The 24,619-nt window shown below is 34.0% G+C and overlaps 1 protein-coding gene and 1 pseudogene across 2 annotated transcripts in view; one reads left to right on the top strand and one right to left on the bottom strand.

Moving 5' to 3' along the window:
• The window catches only part of B3galt1 (beta-1,3-galactosyltransferase 1), a 466,025-nt gene that overhangs the window by 264,199 nt on the left and 177,207 nt on the right, over window positions 1-24,619 (bottom strand). The gene's annotated exons all lie outside the window — the stretch shown is intronic.
• LOC109679154 (small ribosomal subunit protein eS6 pseudogene) lies at window positions 19,700-20,351 on the top strand (annotated as a pseudogene).

The raw sequence follows: 24,619 nt of genomic DNA, 5'->3' as shown, positions 1-24,619 counted from the left end.
TGTAATTCTCTACCATTTTTCAAATGCTAGCATTATTTCAATTGTTTTGATGATAATGTTCAATGTAAAAAGAACACATTTAGGTACATCCAAAGACACTAGTTTATGAGTTCTAGTCTATATAATGTCAACCTAGCTAATAAAAACAGTTGATTTGAGGGGAATGTAATACAGTGAAACAAATAAATTAAAAGCTTTTTCACACAGCTTATCAGAATTTTAGATGGACACAATAGTTTAAAAATAAAGACCATTGGAGAAAATATATGTATATTTCAAGACTTTCAATGAGATTAGAAAAGAAAAATGGGTAACTTGCCGTCATAGTAGTTAATACAGAGCTGTCTGTAAAACTGTGCTCTGAGAAAAAAACCCAACACATGGGTTGAGTCTAAAGACCACTGTAAGGTGTGCTGTTACCATACCTCTCACTCTGCATCCATTCTGAGGCAATAGTTGAGGTGACAGCCTTGGGCAACATTCACAGAAGTAAGTGGATGTGAGGTCAATTTTTTCTAAGGGAAAAATAATCCTGTAGGGTGAGGTAAATATTTTATCACTACTTGGCAAATCTTATAGCATGCTGCTTAGATCAAAAGGATGTATCTACAGAGGTGTTATTTAGAACATCATTTTACACAAAAGAATTGTCTGTTACAGTGCTGACAATATTTTAAGCTATCATTTTATCTTAAAGTGAGCTTTTTTGGTCTCTCAGACAACCTCAAATGAAGGTCTCTTTCATCCACTTGCACATGACACGTCATTTTTTCTGGTGGGATCTTTGTGGTTTGACATTAAGGGTATGGAATAGAAGTGTTACCCATTTACAGGGGCCAACTAATTCTTCAATGATTTGAATATCAACTAAATAATTTTGTTTGATCAATAATAGCATAAGACTATTTTTTTTTTTTGTGGAAGGACACAGCATTTATACAGAGAAAGGCCAAATAAAGACTCCATATCCTTAAAAACAGTTCCTAAAAGGCAGCATGGGGATTTTAGTGCCTGGGTGCTGTAAGGTTACCTTGCGTATAGGTATATAAGTTAGAGGGAAACAGATGTGTCATATTATTGCCCATCTATCTCTCTGTCTGTCTATCCATAAAAGTCTATGGTGATCACTTAATATGTCATGCCTGAATTAAATTAAGATGATAACAGTACATGAAAAAGCAATGAGATTTCAATTTACTCAGAAATTTTGTATGAAAAAGAAGATATTTAGTATGAATGAAAAATGTGAAGAAGTTACTAAAATAAATCTTTCCTTAATGTGTTTCTGTTTTGACTGAGTGGTTTTTATGTTAGTTACTTGATATTTAAAAATGAAGAATTTTAATAAGAACACAAACCCATTCTTAATATGTAGATTAATTCTGAAACCATGGGTAACTCAGGTATTTGATATCTGGTATACTACTAGGTACTATGGAAGCAGATTTGCAAAATAACATTTTTAGGCCTGATACTATATATGATGAGTTATAATTTATAATACCTAACTTTCTATATCTCAACTTATCACGGTTTATTATAGGTAACTTTATCTACTTTGGGGATAATATATATCCCAAAAGGAGAGACTATATACAGACATCTTTCTTGAGCTCCTATGGATACTTTTCACCTCTAATCATTTATGTCTTAATTAGAAGTTTAAGTTTGTGAAAATATTAACTAAGCATAGCTCTTTGCCACAGACATTAAAGTTTGGAGTGTAAAATATATACCACAGAATGTTACAAATTAATTATCAGAGCACTAAATCAAGGACCAGAAAACAACTTGCCAAAGTTTACTGCTAGTCAATGGCAGGACTGCAAGTAGAATCTTGGTATTTTTGTTTGTTCGTTTGTTATATTAATAGACTTTCAAAATTAAAAGCAGGATATTAAAAAGATAAGAACCATAAAAAGATTCTAATTAATTTTTTTTCTTATTATCTTCAGATATAAGTATATTCTTTTCCTTAATGGAGGAAAGTACATAATAAAATCATACAACTTAGTGGATCCATTGTTAATTTCAATATTATTGATGAAAAAGGAAAATAGTTAGAATCTTATATCACTGTCATTTTGATGATGGCTAAATTATTCCACACTGAGCTCAAATCTCTATATCATGCCTATGAGATCATCAAGTATTTGTCTCTTCTTTTCTTTCCTTCTCTTTGCCTTATGAGGTTTGAAGCACAAATCTCATTGCATGGTACAGTGAAACATGAAACAAGACAGCTTGCTGACTCTGGAAAGCCAAAGAGCATGGAAGCTTGCTTTAAACAAGGTAAATCAGTTTTGTTTAAGTTCATAAAATGTCATTGTATTAAACTGTGTTTTCATTTACAAAATAGGACTGCCACTCCAACACTACTTTATTTTAGCAGTCAAAATATAAAACTGTTTCTTTATCATACAATGACATTTATTATGTAGTTATATTTTGTTCAGATATTTATAAAATTGTTGGCTCTCTAAGCTTAATTATGAAATTGATGAGATAAAAAACCCTAGTCTTGTACCCACTTTACCTGCACATGTACAGGTAAAGTGCCACTTACTGTTCTTTTTCTGAATCTAAAGAAGTATTGCATAATGTCCTGTGAATGATAACTTCTTGTCACGGGACCATAAAGGAAACAGCTTGCTTGATTCTGACTTCCTGGCCTGTTCACCATTGCCACCATTTTTATTGATTTAATATCCATTGAAACTATTTATCACTATTGTTACTATTACTGGTTTTTTAATTGTTGGTCAAGGATTGAACAAGAATTTCAGAGGGTGAGGTAGAGAGTATATGTGCTCAGTACATTTGCAGGCAAAGCTGTGATGCATCAAAGATGGAGGTGTCCAACTCCTCTGAGCCAACGCATGGTGGTGGTGGTGCTAGAGCAGTCAGGACATTGGTGATAGAAGAATCCTCATAATACTTTCATCTTCTAAAAAGGAACAGAGTGATTTTAGGCCTTCCTAGCTCACTCATGCACCATATGCACCACAAACTAGAAGCAGACGCAACAGAAATCCACTTGATTTGATATGTGAGTGGGTGTCTATTTATGCTACCCAGGCACATTCCTGCAGACAGGGTTGACAGAAAAAAAAAATCTAACGAATTGGAGAGCCTGGGCAGTAAGTAATCAGAGTGGTTGACAACAGCTGTAGCAGTATACTGAAGCATAACCATATCGTCACAGGGAAGAGAAGATGCCCCCTAGCTTTTAGGTGGGGCTGGCCTAAGCCTCCGGATCTCTGCACCTGAGCGTGTTCTGCCCCTGCCTCCCATGCTAGAGCAGGCAGAGAAGGACTGGAAAGTTAATGCTGCCTTGAGAGTATTAATCTCTTCAGCTGCAGACAAAGTTGCATTTAGTTTGCCCATGACTTCCTAGTTCAGTTCAATTTCTTCTTTAATTTCTTCAGGAAAGGAGAGGACGGTAAGAGAAAGAGGGAAAAAAAGATTTGAGACTTTTTGCAGGTATTCTGTTCTGAAAAAACTGCAACTCACCCAGATAAGAAAAATATAACTTAACAGCAAATTTTAAAATTACATTATAACAATAAAAGGACAATTTAAAGAATCCTGTATTGTAGTAACTGAGGAGAAAGTATCTGGATATTTTCTCTATTCAGATAAATGGAAGTACATAGCAAACGCTTTGCCTTCTCCAGCTTTTCACGTCTAGTTGTCTGCCCCTCACTTTCTAGCTAGCCCTTTCACTGGACTGGTTACAGAATATGTGCCTGGTTATACTTCAGGGAAGGTTCCAGTTCAGGGAAACACTAATAGTTTTGGTTAACCAGCTAGTCATAATTAACTTAAACATTTATGGCTGCAACTTAATTTAGACATTAAAAACAAAATTAAAACAATATGTGAATGTGGAAAAAATTAAAACAATATTGAAAAAATGTCATAAAAAGTAAAATCTCCTTTCATTTATTTCCTAATCCTAGTTACTCTTTTGAAAAAAATAACCAGGCTTGAGAGTTTTCTTTTTATTCTTCCAGAATAAGAATGAGTCTATGGTCATACCACCCTGAGCATGCCTGATCTCATCAGAATAAGAATGAATGGAAGAAAGGAAGGAAGGAACGAAGGAAGAGAAAAGAAAAGAGGGAGAGAGGAAGGAAGGAAGAAAGGAAAGAAGAAAGGAAGGAAAGAAGGAATGGAGGGAGGAAAATGTGCATAAGATTATTGTTTATACTCCTTGACATTTGGAACTCTTTCCCTGTCAATGTATTTATGTCATTTTTTTAAACCTTTTATTACAAGCCTTTTCAAATTTACCAAACTATAAAGTTTGGTGCAATAAGTACCAATATACCTTTACATGGATTAAATTTGCTAAAATTTTGCCCTATTTGCTTATTCTATCCTTCATTCTTCTGCCTTTTTTCTGAATCATTTCAAAGTAAACTGAGATATTGTGACACTTCACTCCTAACCACTTCAGCATCTTTCACTAAAAACTAAGAACATTATCCTGTGTAGCCACTTTTGCATCCAATAAAATTAACAATAATTGTCAAGTATAGTCTAATTTCCAGTGACTACTAAAATGTCTCCAAGTATTTCCCCATTGTCATTAATTGAAACTTGTATTTAATTAAAGATTACATATTGAATTTAGATGTCATTTCTTTTAAATCTCTCATCATTTAGAACAATGCTTCCCTCAGCATTTAAAAAAACACAATAAATTTATGAAGAAATCAAATTTGTTTGCTTGTTTCCTCAGGGTATTAACTTGATCTTCTCCCTCCTCAGGTTCTGCATAACTAACCAATATGCTTACATTTCATGAATTGTGGAAAGCATATTTTGTGCATATAATCTCATTTAATTCTTACAACAACCCAGAGAAGTTAACATCTATTTTACTTGTAAGAAATGGCAGTTACAGAGGTTAACTGAATTTCTAAGGAAACATATTGTCTGCTTTCTTCCCTGTTGTTTATCTGTATCTTTCCTGTTTTTCATAGCATTATAAAATTGAGTTGGAAAATCTTTAATTTTACATATGAAGAAAACAGGCCCAGAAAGATCAGTTGTGTAATGTGCTTAGTTATGTAATTATTTAGAACATAATTTCTACAAGTGAAAGGCACCTACTGAGGTAGTGTAAACAAGGGATTTTCATAGGTAGTCATTATGTTTGCAAATATACCAAGGTACAGAGCAAGATTTACAAATGTACAATTTTTTATTTTCATATTTATTTTTGCACATCTTAGTGAAATAATATAACTAGCATAATAACCTTGGATATTATTCTGTAGTTTGAGGCTCAGTTAAAAACCAAGATGAGTTCATTTAAAGAGAAACATTAAGAAAATAATGATACAGATAGAGCAAAATCATGATGATGGAAGGGAATGATTCCCTAGAGGAGCTGTCTTTGAGGGTGAGCTCGTGTTAACATAATGCATGCATGAAAACAAGCTAGAGTATGAATTTCTTAATTCATTCTGAGAATATGAGCCGTTGTTGCACTGGCACTCTCATCCAGGTGATGAGTAAATTATCTGCCTGTAGGCAGACCTTGAAATTAAACAAAGAAAGTTATTTAAGTGATTCTAAGGTTTAATAAATTCAGGCCAAGTGTGTGCAGTTCATCCATCTTCAGAGGAGCACTGGCCAGGACACTCAATGGGACTTTGAACTGAAGCTCCACTGTCCAAACTTTCCTCTCTTAGACCATACAAGATGACCAATTCTCTCTTTTGGTTGATCAGTTATGCTGACATTCAGTACTGGAAAGTCATGTTAGAGGAGCTATTTGGCCTCTTTAAAGAATAATTACCTGTCTCTGTTCCATCCCTCATCTGTTGGAAATACAATACAGTTCAGAGAGATTATTTTCACTTCTCTCATGTCTAATTCCTAACTGGCTCCAAATATGAACATTCATTTTTATTCACCAGCCTAAGATGCTGGCCTTTTGTCTCCTTACCATGTGGTTTCTTCTATAATACTTAGCAGTATGTAAGTCATTCTCTCAGAACAAATAAAATCTCACACACGAAGGAGTGTGAAACCTATAAAATCCATAATATGACAGATTACACCTCTCTCCTTTAAACACATTTATAATAAGTAAAACAGAGTCCTTTACTGTTCATAGCTAACATAGTAAAGATGGGGGCATGGAACTTGCCAATAGAGTTCCACAAAATTTAATAACTTATTTTCAAGTGTTACTCTGGCTTCCAGGCTTTTGTTATGCTTACCTAGCTAATGATATTAGAAATATGAGGATTCTGAGTGAATTCTTCAACCGCTTTTGTTCATGAAATGGATGTAAAAATGAAAACTGTTAAATGCGCTAACCAGTTTGTTTTTATATTTTTAGTATTCTAGATAAATCCTGGTGGTGAGTGTGAATCAAGATGCAACCTGGAGGTCAGGTACAAGTTCTTCAAATTTTGCATTTTCAAAAGTTGCCACATATCTATCTATGAAGTGGGGATTAGAAATAAAATAAGCATTTTTGATTAAATGGTACCAAAGCCAAGTTTTCAAATAAAGTGAATGGTTATAGAAACAACCATCTCAAATCGGTCTTCCAAAAGTTTACTCTCTAGATTTAAATGGAGTTAAAGCAGAATCAATATGTGTATTGACATACAAAGGGCCACCTCCACTAAAGGAGTTTTAGTTTATTATTTTCAATTTACAATAGGATACTATATTAGAAAAATCATTTGCGGTCAAAAACCCAATGCACACTGTGAAGAGAATGAAAAAGGAAGCTATAGACTGGAAGAAAATATTTACAAAACACTTGCTGGATGCAAGATTGCTCACAAGAATATATAAAGAATTCTCACATCTCAGTAGTAAGGAAACAATCATTGTAATTTTTAAAAAATAGCAAAATACCACTTCTGCAAAATAGAAGAGGATAGAAAATAACAATATGAAAACTTATTCACAATCATTCATAGTTATTAGGTGAATGCAAACTTAGAACACATTGAGATCTCACCCATTAAAATGTCTCAAATTAAAAAAAAAACCTGGCAATTTCAAATACTGATAAGGATACAGAGCAACTAGAACTTTCTTGCACTGCTAGTGGAAATAAAAATGGCACAAATACATCATAAAATGGCTTGGTAGTTTATTTAAAAGTTAACATATACTTATCATATGACCCAGCCATTCATTTCCAGAAGTCCACACAAATGTTATATTCATAACTGCTAATGACAAAAGATAGTTCAAACATCATCAAGGGAAGAGACCAAAAAAATCATGTTACGTTAACTTAAAGGCACATTACTCAGCAATGAAAAAGAATACAGTCCTGATGCATGTAGCAACATGGATAAACCTTAAATGCATTACACTAGAAGGAATAAGCCAGACTGACAAGGCTACATTGTGGTATAATTCTGTCTGTATGTCACTCTGGAAAGGGCAAGATGGTAGCGACAGAAGCCAATTATTGGTTGATTGTGTGGAGGGGCAATGGAGAATAGAGGACTGACCATAAGAAAGCAGGAAGAAACTTTTCAGTCATGAAAATATTCTGTATGTTGGTTGTGTTGAATTCTACATAAGTTCGTTAAAGTTTACAGAATGGCATATTAAAAAAGGAAAACATTATTGAATACAAATGTTAACTAAAAACTGACTTATACACACACACACACAAACACACACACACACACATACAATGATAGACATACTGGCATTATTGAGACTTGACCCCTATTGACCTCAAATCATTATTAGCCAACAGTATCTATGTGCCCTACATTATGCTGGGCAATGGAAATAGAACGGGTAAAGAGAGACATATTCATTGCCTTCCTAGAGTATTCATCTAGTGGAGATATTAATTAAATTACTGCAAAAATGTGAAACCATGTAGTGTAACAATTGCTTTCTGTTTGGAGAAAACTGTATGTGTCAAGTATCCCATGATCACATAAGTCTGGAGACCCTGTTTGTGTATCTACTTTCCACTGTCGTTTCCCACCTTATTGGTATGTTAATATATTAAGAACTCAAAGAGTGCCCACAGTTAATAGAAATAGATTTAATTAATGCTTACCAAAATTTGACTGTGGAATAAATTGCCTGTTGTCATCTCACAGAATACTATATGTAAAGACACACTGAAATAAATAACCATATCCTATTCTTTCAATTATTTTAACTTTCTTCACTAACTTAGTATTAACAGAAAGATGCAAGCCAAAACCACTGAGAAGGAAAAATATACAGATTTATTCTATATTTCTCTGAGTTTTGGTCTTTGAATAGAGGATGATTCAGGAAATAAAATGAACTATGTGTTCTCTCCAGATGTATTTCTGGTGAAATCTGCTTCTTTGGCATCATTTTCAGTCCAGATAGATAATGTTGCTCAAAATATATTATCCAGACACAAAATTTTGACATAGAAACATAGAGATCTTGACATTTATGTAATAAATTTTTTTGTTGTATATTAGAAGATGGAGCAAATGAGGAAATGCATTGATGTTGTCGAGTGCCAAGGTTCTGACTATAGGATAAAGCTGAAACACATGTCTACTGGGGGCAGCAGAGAAGATCCATGTGGGGCTGATTTGCAACTACAGCTATTGTTATGAATCTGTTAATAGAAATTTATCTTTTAAAGTGAAAAAAATCTGTCACTTTAATGAAAAAAGAAAGGAAAAAATACAGTATTTACTAAAATATTTTTTATTCTGTTCCTGACCTACTCTATGTTTCTCAAATTTTCTCTTTTTCTTTTCCCAACTCTTTATTATAGTTTCAGTTGAGCTGAAAATTGTTCCCTTCAAAGTGAAATTGTTTTGGAGTTTTCTGCAAATATTGCTATGGCTTAGATTCTGAGATTCCTGATGTGAAAAAAATGTTATATATATGCCTATATGTTGTAATTTTTCTGTCATTTGGGGTAGTTTCTAATTTATATGACCTGGCTTCAAGTAGAAAGCAAGAATCACAAATATCTCTATACATTGATTACCATAGCCTCACCTTTGTTTGCCATAGCCAGAGATAATTTTGAAGTCAATATAAAATCATTACAGAAATTAAATGGGAAAAGGAAATAAAAGTCACTTTCCAAAGATTAAAGGGAAGAAAATTAATTACTAAAAACAGCAGAGAAACTAGAGATTGGAATACATCATGCAATATGATTAATTACAACACTAACCTAAAGCTGTTCTTTGACATGGGAAACAGTTGGGCATTAGTGAATTTTTCCTTCTGGATATAAAAATACAAATCAGTTGTGTGGGTTGCTTCCATTTAGTGCTTAGTATCTAAGTTCATCCTCTGATATTTTGCCATCTTATATTTTTATTTTACTGATTGAGTAATCATGTATGAACACAGGTATGTTTTGCATCACTACATTGAACACGGATGTTTCATTAAGGAGGAATGACTCAAACAATGTATGCACATGTGAATAAATGAACAACAAAAAAGAAAAGTATTCTAGCCTATTACATAATATTTAAAAGCATTCCAAATAAAGGTGTAATAAAGTTGTTGCAGAAGGATTGAACAGTGAAGGTCAGAATGACTATGGCCAGGTTAGCACTGCTTCAAAGGTTAGCCATCCGTTTTTATTTCTATGGCATTTTGTGGCCTTTAGAGTTGCAGGCTGGTCTACACTTAAAAAAAAAAAGTACATGACTCGGATTTTAAACTATTTGAAAGAAAAAGATGGAAGGGTTCACACTTTTCTATTCTACCTGTACTTTAGTTTGCAGAACTCCAAAATTTTTCTGAAGTTCAAGCCATCTCCATGACAAGTTATTTGTAGAAAATAAAATAAAATCTATATTGCTCATGATGCATGCCTGTGATTTATTCTCCAATTAGACCTAGCCCTCTGTTCTTTATGGAATGAAATTTGGCCCAAGGGAATAGTAAATACTTTAAGCAGATAGAAAATCACTAGCTGGCTTATCAGTTTGGATTGACCAATCTATGGACAGCTATTCAGTAATTTTAAAAAATAAAATAGGTAATTATAGGTTATTTCCTAGTAATAAATACTAGATATTTCTTATAAGTATTCTTCATATAGTTTAATGCAAATAGCACACTAAAGAAAACAAGACTTTGCAAAAGAGCAAATAAATGAAAAACAAAATACCTCTAACCCCTCTTTTCCAATATGGCAAAACAAAGAGCTACTCTCACCTATTTAAAGCCAGGCTTGCAAAGAGATTGGGAGCTAGTATGATATAGTGGGTATAAATTTAAGTTTGGAGGTTAGACCTGGAGACAAATTCTAGTTTTTGTTTGCTATTTGTTTAACCTTGGGCAGGTAATTATACTGAGTTCTCTCACAAATTAAATGATTATGTGCATGCCATGAAGTCACTTTGCATGCTAGATAAAATAATATCCAGCTAGCTGGCATGTAAAATAAGTGAATTATTCTGATTTTCATTTTAATTATTGTTACTATGAGTTTAGTTGTAGTTTCCTCTCAAGTGCTGTACTGTGCTCTCACAAGTTTCTTGGAAGAACTATTAAAAAACACATTAAGGAAAGTTGTTTTTGGGGTATTCAATATTAATGAGAGTGGAAAAGTAATAATCTTCAAGACTCAATAGTAAGAATGTAAATACTATCCTTCTGGACAACCTGGAATATAGAACTTGATGGTGAGTGTACATCTGTCTCTAGCTTACCTGCTAACCCTAGCCCTGTTATAGCATCTTCATTTGGGTCTATTTCTGGAAAATACTATGGCCATTGCAGGTTCTATAATTTTGTTTGGGTAGCATTCTTCTCTTGGAATATCCTTAGCCTGTCTAAATATATGCATGCATCTTTCAAAATTAAACCTGAACAATCTTCTTGAATTTTTTCAGTATTCCTGAAAAGTATCCTTTTTTATTTCATTTGTGTTCTGGCTGAAGTTAATAGTTAATATCATGGTTAAAACAATAATCTTGACTATTTCATCTTAAGTTCATCATTACAGTTTATACTTTATAGTCATCATTCAATAACTAATATAATGGGTTATACATTATCTTATTATCTTATTTTTTTTATCAAGGGCCTTAGATTCTACCACTGGATACATAACTTAACATGTCACTGGGACGCCTTTGTTTAACATAATAGTTTTTTATATGGTAATTTAGCCAGAAAAATAATCCTTAAGTTCATTGAATCAAATATCCTCTCAGTTGTAATGTGTCTCCTTCTCAGAGATGTTTAAATGTACAATTATGAACATTTTGTAACTGGTAAGTATGAAATAGTAAAATCCTAAATTGTGGTTCATATTAGGATGCTTTAAGCTACCAAGTCACAGAAGACTCAAATCAAAATAACTTAAACACTAATAACAATAAACTGAAGAAAAAAAATCCTTGTGGGTATGGTTAATTAAAAAACTCAAAAGTGACATCATGTTTGAGGTTTTAATGTCATTCCTGAAGGCATTAGCTTTTCCTCATACTTGAGTTGTGAAAGCTGCAAGATGGCTTATGTATCTCTGACAGCAATGGCCCACATAACATTCAGAAATGTTTCTTTTCACATATCTCTTTTCCAGTGGAAAACCACTCTTAAATGACTCCAGTACACTTCTCATGGTTCTTTGGCCAGAGTTAGTTTACATGACTATTACCAAATCAATCCCCAGTAGAAAGACGAAATGACCTTCATTGAGTAAAGTAGTTCAAGTTCCAAACCTGGTGTTGGCGGTCTCACCCAAGAGCATGGGCATGTGGGGGAGACCACCTGTACAAAATTGAACTGTTGCTGACAAGAAAGGAGCATCAAGCTGAGAAGGTAACTAATGTCTCTGCATATGTTCCAAAGCCAGTTCTTTGTTAAAACTGTATGTTTTGCCTTTATTGTTTAATCTTTGTGACTAAACATTCTTAGATTTTATTTTTAGTTAATAAAAAGTCTTCATGATTGGTGGCAAAAGGATTAATCAATGACTATTTTCTTTTCAGAAACCGCTCTGATTAAAAAATAAAACCTTAATTACATTGATTATAATAGAAAAGATGGGCACTTCACAATATCACAATATCATAATTTGCAGCTAGCAATTTTGCTTAATATACCAAACTGTCCACTCTGGAAAGGAAAGCACCCTTCAGGTTGATGGTGGGAAAGTAAATACATTTTTGAGGTTCTCAAGATGATTATAAGACAAAAAAAAAAAAAAAAAAAAACGAAAACAAAAACAAAAAAACTTGCTTTTAGAGACTGGTTAGTAGTGGAGCTGCAAGTTGGTGAAGAAGATATTTCTTGACAGAGACTGATTTGATAGCCATTGAAAGCCAATTAAATATATGTTAAAAGAATAAATAAATTAAGAAAACTGAAACTGGATCCATTCCTGTCACCTTGTACAAGCATCAACTCAAAGTGGATTAAACACCTTAATTATGGGACCCAAAACCTTGAAGTTACTGTGGGAAAGGGCAAGGAATACACTGGAAGCAATAGGTATAGGCAAGGACTTCCACAGTAGAACTAAGCAACTCAGCAACTAAAAGAAAGGATGGATAAATGGGACTACCTGAAATTAAAAAGCTTCTGAACAACAAAAGAACTGGTCTCTAAATTGAAGAGGTTGCCTTTCAGAATGGGAGAAAATCTTTGCTACCTATACATCAGACAAAGAACTGATAACCAGAATATACAGGGCTCTCAAAAAACTAAACTTTCCAAAAATCAATGACCCAATAAAGAAGTGGGCAACTGAAGTAAACAAAACTTTTCAAGCGAAGAACTCCAAATACCTACTGCAATAAAAAAATGAAAAAATGCTCACAATCCCTGGCCATAAAGGAAATGCAAACCAAAAGGACACTAAGATTCTACCTCACTCCTGTTAGAATTGCTACCATCAAGAACACCACCACCAACATATGTTGGTGAGGATGTGGGGAAAAAGGAACCCTCATACACTGCTGGTGGGAATGTAAGTAAGCTAGGTCAACCACTATGGAAAACAATATGGAGGCTTCTTAAAAAACTAAAAATAGATCTGCCATATGATCCAGCAATACCACTCCTAGGGATATACCCAAAGGAATGTGACTAAAGTTACTACAGAGGCATGCTTTTTTACTATTATTTATTTACTACACCCATGTTAATTGCAGCACTATTCACAATATCCAAGCTATAGGAACAGTCAAGTTGGTCCACTACCAATGAATGAATTAAGAAAATGTGGTATTTATACATAATGGAATTTTATTCAGCCACAAAGAATAAAATTTTGTCATTTGCAAGTAAATGGATGGAATTGGAGAACATCACCTTAAATGAAGTTAGTTAGTCAGGCTTAGAGGCCAAAAATCACATGTTCTCCCTCATATGTGGCTTATAGACCTAAAACAAGTGCAGTGATATTATTGAACATGGCTCACACACTAAGGGCAGAATGCACACAGGAGGAATAGGGGAAGGGAAGGAAAACAAAAACTTGAATATGGTTGATGTGCTCTCAGTAGAAGAGCAAATATAGTAATCTTAAACTGGCAGAGGCCACTATGGGAAAAGGACTAGGAAGTACTGAAGAGGTCTGGTAGAGATAAACCAATGTGGGTTGTAATACATATATTCATGGAAACAACACAATGAATCTCCCTGTATAGCTATCTTTATCTCAAACTAGCAAGAATGCTATGTTTTTCTTACTATCTTTTATGTTTTTTCCTCAACAAAGCTAGAGAATAAGAGGGCAGAACAGGTTCTGCCCTAAGGTGGGGAGGTGGGGGGGAAGAGCATCCAAATAATGTATACACGTATGAGTAAATGTAAAAATGATAAAATAAAATATGGACAACAAACTGAAAAAAAGACCACATTAAAAATGGTATCAACTGTAGTCCATATGATATGGCTAATATCAGTATTATTCTTTGAGGACTTTTTAAAAAGTCATATTTATATATGATGTTAAATAGTTAAATTATTAGTCCACATTTGGTTTTCTTATAATATAACAATTATATACCATAAATTTCCTTGGGAGAATGGGTTCTGGGTACCTGAAACAGAACAACTGACAAGGTCAGAAACCTTTTCCTGGGTCTTCATGTCTAGTATATCCTAAACTCTCAAATGTGTCTGTTTACATCTATCTCCACCATCATACCAGTATAGGCCACCTTCTTTTTCCATATTGGTTATTGAGATATATCTTAATAGAGCTTCTAGCTTGCACTCTTGTCCATACTCAATACTGCAGCCAGGTGACCTTTTAAACATATGCAGGTGATTCCCATTATTCACAGTAGTTACATTTTATAGAATTACTATAAAGTATAAAGAATTAGCAAATACTTATCCATTGCTCCTAGGGGAAATACAAAGTTATATTTCTGTGAGCCTTTGGCTTACAATGTTTTCATCAACCAATCAATACATAGCCTTATTTTATGTTTGTTTCTGTTTAAAAACAAATTATTTAATGTATATTGTTGGCTCACTAACACTAAACTCATGGATAACAGCACTGTAATTTATGCCTGAGTGAAAGTTATCAACTCATATATTTTCTCAGTAAAGTATACCACTGCCTTCTTATACTTAGGAATACTAGACAGACTTTCAGCCCTATACATGGGGAGGGGCATACTTTTTTTTTTGTAGTACTGAGGTTTTATTGGCCCCATGCTTGCTAGGCACAAGCAATCTGTGACTTGAGCCACACCTCTGGCCCTTTTTTCAGATAGGGGCTTGTTTTTACGAGGGCCAGCTTGGACCATGATCCTCTTATTTATGCTTCCCATGTGTCTAATATGACAGGTACATGACACTTACACTGGTTGAGAAGAGGTTTCCCAAATGTTTTGCCTGGGATGGCCTCAAACACAATTCTCCTGATCTCTGTCTACAGAGTAGCTAGGATTACAGGTTTAAGCCATTGCACTCAGCTTGGGAGAACATGTTAAAGGCAAATTTGCTAATAAAAAACACAAAAGTTTGAAAAAGGGGTACTAAATAGACCAGAAAACAGGGTAACATGAGAGCTAAAATAAGAAGCTATAGGGTCACCTTGTTCTTTCTCAGTTTGGAATAGGTGCAGCAAATGACTCAAAACTTTCACTGCTCTGTGACCATGAATGTGCCACATGTGTTGAATTTTGAGGTTACAAATTTTAGCCAGTAGGCAAATTTGAAAATATGGAATCTATGATAAGGAGAACTAGCTTTACCTTGAACCACGTGATGTCCCCACTTAAAATTATTCACAATTTCTTCTTTCCCTCAGAAAAAAGTACAATCCCAGATCCTCAACACAGTATCTAAGGACATGGTTCAGGTCTAGGTCTCTGCCTCCTTTCCAGCCACTTTTCCTCTTTAGTGCTGTGGATTAGCTATGCATGGTGCTGTTTTTCTGTTCTGTGGCCCAAGTTGTTCCCACCTACAGGTTCCCAGCCATGCTTTCACATTTTACCTTCACCTGGGAATGCTTCCTCTCCTTCCTCTCATGCATCAGCCACAATTTTAAGAAGAGACACCAGAGCGTTCTCTCTCTCTCTCTCTCTCTCTCTCTCTCTCTATCTCTCTCTCATAAATGAGGATGCAGTGAGAAGGTGGCTGTCTCCAAGCCAGTAAGAGGACCCTCATTTAATGCTGAATCTGCCAGAACCTTGCTTTTGGAAGTCCTGGGTTCTTAAACTATTGTCTAAGACAAAGAAACAAAACAAAACAAAACAAAAACCCAACAAAAGCTCCAAGAGGTGATTTCCTAACCATCCAATTTAAAGTAGGCCTTTGCTGCTAATATTTCTCATGACGTGCTTTTTATAGTTTAATGTGATTAGCAGTTAGGTGTATGTATGTATATGTTTATTTGTTTAATGTTTACCAATCTTACTAGATTGAAGCTCTGTGGAGATAGAGTCAGGTTGACTGAATGACTGAATAGTACATTAAAGGATTAATTACATTATACTATACAAAAATCTTTTCACAATAGATAATTGGTACTTAGAAAAAACTCACCTGTGTAACATTAAACCATTCATCAATTCTATACACAGCCCAGAAATCTGAGCTGGTGACATCCATCTGCTAAACACGCAATGCGACTCAATGGCTGTGAATATGAGGATGCCACCATGCAAGCACCTGCTCTGCATTGGCCTTTTCTCATCTCCAGTAAAGATCATCATGTGAATAGCTGGGGAATAAGATGTTCAGACAGGATACGAGAATAAAATTACCTGGGACCAAATGGCAATTTTAAAGGTTGACACATCTATTTGCCTGCTTTTGTCCTTTATCCAAAATATTTTTTCTGCTTCATGTGCAAACTCAGTGGTTATACAAATATGTACTGAACACCACCCATTTCTAGATGCTAAACTAGACATTGAGGGGAAACATAATACAATAATATCACATTGCAATAGTATAAGAAACAATGTGATTATTTCTATATATTGGGGTCTCCACACATAAGTATGCATGGCAGAAGTGCCATAAGGTATCTGATAAATGTCCATTTTCACAATCACAGAAGCAGTGAAAATTGCACTTACTTTTGTTTATCCATCAGGCTAATTGTCTCTTTTCAGTAACAATGCTGAGACTGTGGAGTGGGGGAAAGCAAAGTGTAATGTACATGCAGGTTTGAGTCCTCAAAAATATTTCTTGATACAAAAATATTTTTATACAGCATTCTTTTGAAAGCAGTTATTATGGCCAGGCACTCCCATGGGTATTGAATGTATAAGTGACCTGGTCCCTATCCTTTTGCACCTTAGTATCTAGTGCCCTCTAATGTGAGAGTGTTTATACACGATTACACAAAATTATCTAATTGCAAATTGTAATAAATGTTAGAAAGTACAGTAAATGTGCTAAGACGGCCCTCAATGTGGAGGGAAACCAAAGGTATTTCTGAATTGTAGCTATATTGTGAAAGTCATCAGAATCCAGGTATGCTTGGAATCACAGGAGAGGATAAGTTCTTCACAAACACATTCACAACAGAACAAAATCAAAACAAAAACTTTACACAAATACTCAAGGCATTTGTTGCTAGGAATCTAGCGATTGAATTTTATCATTCTATTACTGTCTTGCTAAAACTGTGAATATATACAGCATATAAACAGAAAGAAGTCAACATACTCAAGCAGAATGTTCACTGTCCTAGTTTACATTTCTATGGAACTATTTCTGGTAAATAGTAATAATTAATGTATGTTATTGAAGATTTGCAATGAAAAATGAGCCAGGTTTAGAGTCAAGTATTTATCAGATGGGGTCATGGCATTTGGGTGTGACATCTTGAGATAGTGTTAGATGCTATACACATTGAAGTGTTTTACTATTTGGATTGGAGTTTATACAGGTTAAGCTAATTTACCATCAGTCTTACAGTGGGAAAAGGGTAGAGCTGGGATGGACACAGATGGCTTCTTGGAGCTTGAAGGAGTTTCCACTGGTGAAATCTGGGCCAATTTGATTGTCAAAATTGTAACTGTAGTATAATTTACAGAATAAAAGAAAAATCTAGGAATCCATGCTGATAAAAATATACAAATTGAAGATAGTTGGGATATCTGCTTCTTACAGTAGAATGCCAACTAATAAACATAGTTGGGAAAACATGGTTAGGAAATCATTCGTTGACTTCCCTAGTGATAACTATTTTAGGCAGAAGTAGTGGTTGTGGTAGATGAGAAACAGCATTTAAATGGTTTCAAAGTATTTCCCCCTAAGACACTTATTACCTAAACAAAGAAAATACAATTAGAAACCTGGTAAGACACCTCTTAATCAAATCGTCGACATTAACATCATCAGTAAAGGAAAAAAAATTGACATAGTTTGCTTTCTGAGGCACTGAGAAGGCTGCAACTTTACTTCCCTATTATTTCTACAAGAATGCTTAACTTGAATCCAACCATATAAAAAACAGAGAGATTATGAAATGCTCTGGATAAAAGAAGATTAAAAAGACATGAAAGCTGGACTGGAAGTGTGGCTCAAAGCAGTAGAGAACTGCCTAGCAATATGAAGCCCAAGTTCAATTCCCAGTACTGCCAAAAAAAAAAAAAAAAAAAAAAGACATGAATTGAACACATATTACTGGATTGATCTAAACTAGGAAAAAAAATGTTTTCTGTACGAAAACATCAGTGGTAGAATTACTGAAATTTGAATAAGATTTGTAGATTAGGCAACAGCAATGAATGAATTACTGTATCCTTTCTTCTTTCATCTCCTCCCCCACACACTCTTTTTGGTGGTGCTGGGGGTGGCAATCAGGAACTTGTGCCTGCTAAGCATGTACTGAGCAATGTCTCCAGTCTGCTGTTACTTTCCTGATTTTGACCATTGTTTTGTGATTATGTAAGAAAATGTTAGAAAATATATACAGAAGAATTTTAGAGCAAAAGGGTTTCATGTCTATACTGCTAAAAGTTCAGCAAAAATTACACATATAGATATAATATAGCAAATATGGTCAATTTTTAATATTTGAGTAGATTAAGTATACAAGGAAATTCTTTGCTTTTTTTGCACTCTTTCTCTAAATCTGAATTTATTAAAAAACTTAAAATATTCTGTGATCTAACATGTTTTTGGCAATTTTGTATAAAAAATGAGTGAATCACTGTGAAGGATTTGGGACTGAGGACATACACCAAGCAATGGAGTGGAACTGAGGTTCAACGAAGAGATTTTTATAGTGGGAAAGGCAACAAAAAGAAAGAAAAAAAAAGTTTCAAAGTGTTTTGCACTTTTGCTTCTATTTATTTTCTTGTTTGTTTTTTTTAAGACAGGGTCTCTCCATATAGCCCAGGCTGGCCTCAAACTCATGATCCTCCTGCCTCTGGCTCCTGAAAGCTGGGATTACAGAAGTGGGCCATCACACCCACCTTTTCTTTTTAATAAGGTAAAATGTGACAAGTTTCCACTTGGATTTAATAAAGACTAAAGTGAGAGAAAGCCAGGACATAGTAAATAAAAATCTTAATCCAGAAACAAGAAAGTTTGACAAGATAATAATGAGGGGAAGCCCATTGTAACATTGGTTTTTAATTATCTAAATTCAATCATTGTAGAGACAAAAGCAAATCAGAAGACGGTCCTTTAATTAGAGACAAGTGATGTGGAGTAGATTCTAACCTTGCTGGACCCCACTTTCCTCATTAATTAATTAAGTGAATTAGGCTGCGTGATTTTTACGTTCCCCATGGTTCTAAATGTCTATGATTCTGTGTCTTCAAATTACAAATTATAAAAGGAATGTGTTTCACTTGAGATGTGGGCTATCGTACTCTCCAATAAAGGTGTTATGAAGGTTTTATTGTATTTGTTTTTCCCTGTACTAACAGAATTTTTGGTTTTTGTAGGAGACACTAATTTTATTCTACCCTTTCTTGACTGATAACACAATTCTGATTTTGTACAGGTGAGGGCAGAATAGTTAGGTATCTTTAACTGTTTTGAAAGTGCAGTGAAGATCCTGCCCCAACCCAAGGATCACCTATAATTATTCTAAGCACACAGTGTGATTCCCATGCCTCTTTGCCAATGATAGGTTTAAGAGCAGATATGGGAGTTTGGCCTGTTATCATAAGAGGAAGTTCCTCAGACAGTGCAACTCTGGGAGAGATCGTCTTTTCAGATGAAAATACACCAGAAGGGCTCTTTTTTGTGGTACCTTTGGGCAAGCAGCTGCACCAAGATGAAGCTGAGTATATTCTTCCAAGTCACTGACTGTCAGAAACTCATTGAATGCAAACTTAGTAATTTCTGTTGAGAAGTAGATGTCCATAAAAGTAGCCACTGATGCTCTGGGTGAACAATGGAAGGGATATGTGGTAAGGGGCATTCCTGTTCTCAAGGAGAGCTGGAGAGAGAAAGCCCAAATCTGTTCCAGGTTGCATTGTGGATGTCAACCTGAGTGTTCTCAACTTTGTTATTGTAAAAATAAAAAAACGAGAGAAGGATATTCCTGAGCTGACAAATACTACTGTGCCTCTCATCCTCTGGGGCCAAAAAGAGCTAGCAGACTCTTTTCAGTCTCTCTGAAGAAGATGGCCACCAATATGTTGTTAAAAAGCCCTTGAAGAAAGATGGTAAGAAATTCAGTGTCTTGTTAGTCCATGTGTCCTGCATCACAAACGCCGAGTATTGCTGTGAAGAAACAACATATTAGGGAAAATAAGGAAGAGGCTGCAGAATAAGCTAAACTTTTGGCTAAGAGAATGAAGGACGCCAAAGAAAAACACCAGGAACAGACTGAGAAGAGAAGAAGACTGTATTCTCTGAGAACTTCTACTTCTAAATCTGAGTCCAGTCAACAAGAAGAATCTTTAAGTGTAATAAGTAAATAGTCAGACCTCAAAAAAAAAAAGAAAGAAAGAAAATACAACAGGAAGAACCATTCTTCCCCACCCTCTCCATCATTATACTGCCTTTAATATGGTTATAGGGTGGATGTGTTGGAGGAGATCTGAAGCAGCCATCTTAAGACTGTAAACTTTAAGTGTACTGTAGAAAAGCCACCAAGGTGAGGGTGATAGAAAATTCCTATTTATTTCAAGATATTGCCAAATTGCTGGATCAAATGTGGAATTGCCTACTTCCATATATAAAGTTATGATGTAACCAAATACCTTTGTTCTGTAAGACATTATTTTTTGGTTACATTTCTTTCAGCCAAAAGCATTACTAACTGGTATGGTTCTTTCTACTTCAAAGCATTATATAATAAAGTTAAGAGGAGATTTGAACCAACTCAAATATTGTTGAGAAAAAATATTTTCTGTATTTGTTTCTGCTTATATAAGTATTACACCTTAAGTTCAAATAGCATAAAAATACAAGAACGTTTACTGAAAAAAATAAAGATTCTCATCAATGAGAACTACCATTAATGGTTTGGTGTGTATCTTTCATGATGAGCACACACATGCTTGCTTGATAATTTCTCAGGGCAATAATCACTACATTCATCCATCAACATAACTTATGAAGAGTTCCTATTTCTCCAAATCTAATTCTTCAGGAGATCTAAAACATTTTCATCATTACTGATCTGAAAAATCAGATATTTAATTCTTTTTATGCTTTTGTTCTTGGATAATCATTATTTAACATTTTCTAAAGTCTTATTGACTTTATTATTTCCATTTTACAAAGTGAATTAATATTTATTAGCTTATTATTCTATTTGATCACTTACCTTTATTTTGTGATAACTCGAGTGTTGAGAGGTATGTATCAGAATGGAAAGATAGTCTTAATAGCCAGTCTAACTGGGTTCAAATCCTGGCTCCAAAACTTGCTACTAATCTAATTTTGGGCAAGTGGAAAATTTTCTATGGCTCAGACTCATTGTTTATAAAATTGGGTAATATTCTACCTGTGACAGAGAGCTTTCCATTTAGTTAATGCATTAAAGTACTGACACATTATAAATGCTAAAATGTATGGTTATTACTGTTACTTTAAAAGACAAGATTTGCATTCTGTCCTCATTTTAAAGTTTATTTTTAAACTTTTAACTTTGTTATTATTGTTGTATTGCGGGTTACATTGTGACATTTAGAAAAGCTATTATATTATATATCATAGTTGAATTCACCCCCTCCATCATTTTCCTTTATCACTCCTCCCCCCATTCCTGGAAGAGTTTCAACAGGTCTCATTTTTCCACTTACATACTTGAGTACATAATATTTCCACTACATTTCCCCTCCTACACTCTTTATTTACATCTTCCCCCCCCCACTGGTGCCAGTGCCCAGATGGGACCTGTTTTAACTTTCTAGTCTCCACTTTTGAAAAAAAAGACATTTTTTCTTTGATTAAGATAGCTAGATAGGGCTTGGTAAATTTTTTAATAGATTCAATTTATACTTTTGACTCTAAGCTCAAGAACAAGGCAAGAATAGTTGCTCTTACTGCTAGGAGCACTAGAAATTCTATTTAGAACAATTAGGTAAGAAAAAGACATTAAGGCATGCAAATTCAAAAAGAAGTAAAATTATCTCTCTTCACAGATGACTTGATTTTATATGTGAGAACCCTATATTCTACATAAAAGCTGTTAGAACTTATAAAAAAATTCAGTAATTGCAGGATACAAAATCAGGAATCAAAATCAGTTGCATTTTGTATACTAACAGACAAATTAGAGAAGAAAATTAAGAAAACAATACTATTTACTTTATAGCATCAAAGCAATTAAAATATTTAGGAATAAAATTAAAGAAGTGAAATACTTGTGCAATGAAATTGATTTATAAATTATTGATACAAATAAATTTATAAATGAATTGATACAAACTTTTAAGGGAGTTCCATTGTGACATTTCCATGTATATATGTATAATAACCCGAATTGGCTCATTCCTTCTATTTTTCTCCTTTCTACCTCTTACAAATAAAACTTGCATCTGTTTATATTGTACAACACTTGATGTATGCATACATTGCAGAATGGCTAAAATGAAGCAAATTAACATATCCATCATGAAACGTACCTAGTTTTTTGTATTTAAAATCTACTCTCGGTAATTTTCAAGTATGCAACTCCTTTATATTACTTTAATTATATTGTATCATATTAATTACATTATATTATATTCACCATATTGCTTAATATATCTGAACTCATTCCTCCTTTTTAAAGTTTGCATCTTCTTTTAACCTCTCCTCAACCCCTTTCTTCTCAGGTCCCTGGTAATCACCATTCTACTCTCTGCATCTACAAGTTCAATTTTTCAAGATTACATGGAAAAGTGCCATTGTGCACCTTAGCGTAACCTGCCTTGCATAGGTATCTTAAACAAACAGAAATGTCATTAAAAAAAAGCAACAGAGAACAGGAAGGCAAAACAGGTCCTATCTGTGGTGTTGGTACCAGTGGGAGCAGGGAGGATATAAAGAAAGGGTATAGGCGGTGAGTATGATGGAAATACTATGTATCATGTATGTAAATGGAAAACAGAACTGTTGAAACTATTATAGGAATGGGTGAGGGGGATAAAAGAGAATGATGGAGGGCATGAATTCAACTATGCTATATTGTAAGAACTTTTGTAAATGCCACAATGTACCCCCGTACAACAGTAAAAAAATTTCCGTGTGTAATATTTTTCTTTCTATGCCTTGCTTCTTCTAGAGGACATAATGTCCTCTAGACTGTGTACAGCATTAAAATGACAGACATTGCTTCTTTTTAAAGGCAGAGTAGTATTTTAGTGCATATTACTACAACCACACTTTTTACTCACTCAGCTCTTGATTTCAACTTTTTCTTTTGGTGGTACTAGGGATTGGCCCCAAAGCCTTGTGAATGGTAGGGAAGTACTAAACCACTGAGCTACATCCCCAACCCTGATTTCAACTTTGTAAATGGTGTCAGATGTGACTCACAAAGTTTTATATTTTATGTGGTTAACCCAACAATTTTTTCAGTTATCATTTCTTGCTATGGTACTATGTTTAGGCATTAATTCTCAGTATATTACTTATTATTAAACTCATGCTTTCTTTTAATATTTATATGTTCATAGGTTTTCTATTCATATTAATGTGGAACTTATTTATTTAGAAGTAACCTATAGAGTCTATCTATCTGTTTATCTATCTATCTGTATTTCTCATCTATCCATCTATGTATTTCTGATCCATCCATACTTCCATCTATTCATTGGATAAATTTCTTAGAGTTGAATTACAGTGGTCAGAAATGTGCACATTTTTAAGACTATATATTGTTCTAACACTAGCTCCTTTTTTCTTCTCTCTCGAGGAACACATTTTTTCTTCCTTTTTCTTTACTTGCCCCATTACTTTCTGGGAAAATACCAAATGCCCAAATCTCTATTTTTTCCACATACAATAATTATATATTCCTCTCTCATGAGTTTCTTGAATCCTTTAAATAATTCCAGACTTTCTAGTCCAGAGTTATATGATAGGATTTGGAACCAGCTAGCATAGGGCTTTTTCAAGGTTGATTGCTTATTGAATCTTTCAATAGTCTCATCTGAATGGTTACCTCTTTAAAGAAATGGACACAGAATAGGACACATTGATTAAAATGTTTTCTACATATAGTATATATTTCTAATAACACACCAATAAAAATTCAGTTTTAGAGATTTCTGAAGCAGAATAAAAGTATTTAAGACTTACTGTTTAAATAAGATGATAAAACAGGAGCTACTGTAGAAAGTGCAAAAAAGGAAGGTTAAGAATGACTCAGGCTATTATATCTTCAAAATTTCTTCCATGATCCACTGTTAAGAGTCTGACATTGGTATTAATATCAAAGTATTACTTGTTAATACAAAGAGGATTTAAAAAATATTCCCTTGTTAAACTTTCATATAAATATTATAGAATATCTGAAAATAGTAAAATATATTTAATATTTTTGAAAAGAAAACAAAAGAATATTGGGATACTTCTCAAATATCAGATTTTTAAGTCACATAGAAATCTGGATTATTTACCCTATGCAAAGCAAGTAGAGAGCCCTGTGTATTTAGTATTTTAATGGGAATTACAACATAAAACATTATCAGAAAACTAGTCAGTTTGCATTCTGGAATTTCATGCAAAAGTACAGCAATGGAGCTGTATTAGT

The sequence above is a fragment of the Castor canadensis genome, chromosome 4 (assembly GCF_047511655.1).
Source record: "Castor canadensis chromosome 4, mCasCan1.hap1v2, whole genome shotgun sequence".
In the NCBI taxonomy this organism is placed as follows: Eukaryota; Metazoa; Chordata; class Mammalia; order Rodentia; family Castoridae; genus Castor; species Castor canadensis.
This window is presented reverse-complemented; position numbering and strand designations above follow the sequence as displayed.